The sequence below is a fragment of the Oryx dammah genome, unplaced genomic scaffold (assembly GCF_014754425.2).
Source record: "Oryx dammah isolate SB20612 unplaced genomic scaffold, SCBI_Odam_1.1 HiC_scaffold_3, whole genome shotgun sequence".
In the NCBI taxonomy this organism is placed as follows: domain Eukaryota; kingdom Metazoa; phylum Chordata; class Mammalia; order Artiodactyla; family Bovidae; genus Oryx; species Oryx dammah.
The window spans coordinates 58,792,956-58,797,479 of NW_024070187.1; the positions used below are offsets into that span (position 1 = coordinate 58,792,956).

General features: G+C 43.4%; 1 non-coding gene across 1 annotated transcript; it reads right to left on the bottom strand.

Moving 5' to 3' along the window:
- Positions 1-3,326: 3,326 nt before the first annotated feature.
- Positions 3,327-3,397, bottom strand: TRNAG-GCC. The gene has a single exon. It is a non-coding gene; the product is annotated as a tRNA-Gly (tRNA).
- Between the last annotated feature and the right edge of the window lie 1,127 nt (positions 3,398-4,524).

Here is a 4,524-nt window from a genome sequence, read left to right on the forward strand (position 1 = left end):
ACTAAAGTAATTTCACTGAACATCTATTAGAGACAGTTTTGCATCTGTCTGGGCACTATTCATGGATTTAGTTAATAAGTGGGAAATCTGGGATTTAAACTTTGTCAATCTAGCTCCAGAATTTATGTACCAAATCATTGTCTGTTCTGCTAAACTTAATTCTTAAAGAATCCACCAAGGCATGTGTGTGTGCTAAGTCACTTCAGTCATGTCTGACCCTTTGCGACCTCGTGGACTGTAACCTACCAGGCTCCTCTGGCCATGGGATTTTCCAGGCAAGAACACTGGAGTAGGTTGCTATGCCCTTCTACAGATCTTCCTGACCCAGGGACTGAACCCATCTCTCTTAAGTCTCTTGCTTTGGCGAGCGGGTTCTTTATCACTAGCGTCACCTGGGAAGCCCAAGGCATGTGTTTTTAATCTCATTTTACAGAGAAAACTGAAGCCTATAGGGTTTCAATCAAGAGCTCAAACTAAGGTACTCGTAGGAAGTGGGTGTAAGATGATGCTTTTCCCTCCACTAGTTTTGCTTAGAATATAAAGCTCTCTCAATCTATTTTGATAGTCATGGTTATAAGAACTCTTGGTTTGCTGTTAACAGAATGATGAGAAAAACAACCACTTAAGAATGATAATGAGATGTTACTAGTGAGAGTTCAGTTCAGTCACTCAGTCGTGTCCGACTCTTTGCGACCCCATGAATCACAACACACCAGGCCTCCCTGTCCATCACCAACTCCCGGAGTTCACTCAGACTCACGTCCATCGAGTCAGTGATGCCATCCAGTCATCTCATCCTCTGTCATCCCCTTCTTCTCCTGCCCCCAATCCCTCCCAGCACCAGAGTCTTTTCCAATGAGTCAACTCTTCGCATAAGGTGGCCAAAGTACTGGAGTTTCAGCTTTAGCATCATTCCTTCCAAAGAAATCCCAGGGCTGATCTCCTTCAGAACGGACTGGTTGGATCTCCTTGCAGAGTTAAGACCTCTCAATTAGTCAACACAAACAACTTAAAGTTTAAGATGACCATTCTTGTTAAACATCATAGGTAAAGATAATGTGATCAGGGGAATGTTTAAGACATGACTTTGTCAGGCCTTCTTGTGACTCAAACAGTTAAGTCACTTAAGCTCTCAACCTGTTTCTTCATCTTTAAAATGGGAACAATAACATCTACTTCATAGTGTGGTATAGAGATTAAATGACGTCACGCACTATAGCACAGGTAACTGTTCAATCAGTGTTACCAACAATGCTGCTGTTGTTCAGTCACTCAGTTGTGTCCAACTCTTTGAGACCCCATGGACTGCAGCATGCCATGCTTCCCTGTCTTCCACCATCTCCTGGAGCTTGCTCAAACTCATGTCCATCTCATCCTCTGTCATCCCCTTCTCCTTCTGCTTTTTATCTTTCCCAGTATCAGGGTCTTTTTCAGTGAGTTGGCTCTTCAAATCAGGTGGCCAAAGTATTGGAGCTTCAGTGTCAGCATCAGTCCATCCAATGAACATTCAGGACTGATTTCCTTTAGGATGGACTGGTTTGAAATCCTTGCTATCCACGGGGCTTTCAAGAGCCTTCTCTGACACCACAGTTCCAAAGCATCAATTCTTTGGTTCTCAGCCTTCTTTATGGTCCAATCACATCCATACATGACTACTGGAAAAACCAAAGCTTTGACTAGATAGACCTTTGTCAGCAAAGTTGTCTCTGCTTTTTAACACACTGTCTAGGTTTGTCATAGCTTTTCTTCCAAGGAGCAAACATCTTTTAATTTCATGGCTGCAGTCACCATCTGCAGTGATTTTGGAGCCCAAGAAAATAGTCTTTCACTGTCCCCATTGTTTCCCCATCTATATCCCATGCAGTGGTGGGACCAAATGCCATGATCTTAGTTTTTGAATGTTGAGTTTTAAGCTTTTTCACTCTCCTTTTCCTCCTTCATCAAGAGGTTCTTTAGTTCCTCTTTACTTTCTGCCATAAGGGTGGTATCATCTGCATATCTGAAGTTATCGATATTTCTCCCGGCAATCTTGATTCCAGCTTGTACTTCATCCAGCCCGGCATTTCGCATGAAGTACTCTGCATATAAATTAAATAAACAGGGTGACAATATACAGTTACCAACAATAAAATTTAGTAATCCTACCATTATTATGCCACGACTCTCACTGTTGTTCTGTACTTTGAGAAAATAGACCTATAAAAGAGCATATAACTCATTAAAAACAAAAAAAGAATGACAATTAGTGTCAACTTTCACTCAGCTTCCGTGTCAGAAAGACAAGAGCGTACAATTGCAGGAGCAATGAGGAGTCGCAGCATTCCAGCCTCTCTCAAGGGGGCTGCTACCCCCAGTTAAGTGTGGTCATGGGGGCCAGCAGGCCGCATGGCCAGGTATGGCAGTTAGCTATTGCTACCTGACAAACTACCCCCAGACTCAGTGACTTAAACAATAAGCATTTATTATTTACCTACAATAATAGGTAGGTAGTTCTTTAGTCTTGGCTGGTTTCACTCCTGCATGTGAGGTCATCTTTTGGGTCAGCTGTGACTTGTTTGCTGATCTTGAATAGGCTCTCTTGCGTGTCTTGGGCCTTGGCTGGAACAACTGAGATAACTCGTGTTTGTTTGATATGGTCTCTTACTTTCCTGTAAGTGAGCCTGAGCTTGTTCACAGGGGTCTTGGCACGTTTCCAAGAAAGAGAGAGCTATGTCCAAGGCCTCTTAGGTCCAGGCTTAGGACTGGCATGCTCATTTCTGTCATATTATTATTTTAGACAATTTTAAGATAGTTTATTATTAACCAAGAGCCATTAGGATTTACAAAAAGGAATAAGCATAGCTAGCTTAAGATAGCTGTTGCCAAAGAACCTCAGGAGATTCCTGGGAAATAACACTTTAGACTGCCCAAGATCTCTGGCACTGCAGTGGAAGTTTCCTTCTCATGGGACTAGAGAAGATTAATAAGTGATGACTGTTATTCTCAGGTATGGCATACTTAGATCCATTTTCCCTTACTAAAAATAGGATGTGCATTCACAGTTATGGAGAATGATGCCTGCAAATTTCCAGCAAAATGATCATATTTGTCTCAAAGTTCTTGTGTGTGTATAGTTACTCAGTGGTGTCTGACTCTTTGCACCCCCATGGACTGTAGCCCACCAAGCTCCTCTGTCCATGGGATTCTCCAGGCAAGAATACTGGAGTGGGCAGCCATTTTCTTCTCCAGGGGATCTTCCCGACCCAGGGATTGAACTGAGGTCTCTTGCACTGCAGGCAGTTTCTTTACCAACTGAGCCACCTGAGAAGCCCCAAAACACAGTGCAATGTATCAGCTGGGAATTGAACCCAGGCCTCCCACGTGGCAGGCAAGAATTCTTCCACTGAACCACCAATGCAAGCCTCAAAATTCTTACTGGCATATTTCAATAGAAGAATTGGGAGGATCTTGCATTTCAGGGGTCCACATGAGATCAGAGTGTTTTTATTAGATGTCTCCATAAATCATTTCTGTCATATTCTGTTGGCCACGGCAAGTCACAAGGCTTGATCCGGAGGCAAAATGTGGGGACATAGATGTCAACTGTTTATGGGAAGTGCTGTAAAGTGACACTGCAAACCGTGTGGTCAAAGGGAGGGGTGAAGAATTGGGGCCATCTTTGCAACCAATCGACCACATGCTGTCTTCCAAGTTTTCAGCAGAAGTTAGAAATCCAGATCTTTATATATGAAATCTTCTGAGTTTTATGTACTACCAATTAATTTACAACTTTCAAGACAGTGGTGGGTCAACACTCTGTGGGCCAAACACATCATGTCTGAGTTGGATGTGGTTTGTCGGCCGTTTGCAACCTTTAGGTAAATAATTTGCTGTTGTTTCCGCAGTACTTGGCTGAGAAGGAGATTTGAACCAGGGCTGTCTGGACTCCAGGCCCATATTCATTCAGCAAAATTTTCATGTCTTCCAAGTTAAGACTTTGAAAAACAAAAATAAAGAAAACACAGTCCCTTCCCTAAAGGGTCTTCCAGTCAAAAGTGGGAGACAATATGTAAACAAACATTTAATTCATGTGATTAAACGCTGTGCTGAGCTGTGCTTAATCACTCAGTCGTGTCCAAAGGTTTGAGCCCAGGGACTGTAGCCTATCAGGCTTCTCTGTCCAGGAGGATTTTCCAGGCAAGAATACTGGAGTGGGTTGCCTTGCCCTCCTCCAGGGAATCTTCCCAACCCAGGTATCGAACCCAGGTCTCCCACATTGCAGGCAGATTCTTTACTGACAGATTAAATGCTACAGATTGATTAATATAACTGGATCTCTCTCTGCCTTTTCATATATGCCGCACCCTGAGGACTGATGCTAAAGTACTTTGGCCACCTCATGTGAAGAGTTGACTCATTGAAAAAGACTCTGATGCTGGGAGGGATTGGGGGCAGGAGGAGAAGGGGACGACAGAGGATGAGATGGCTGGATGGCATCACCGTCTTGATGGACATGAGTTTGAGTGAATTCCGGGAGTTGGTGAT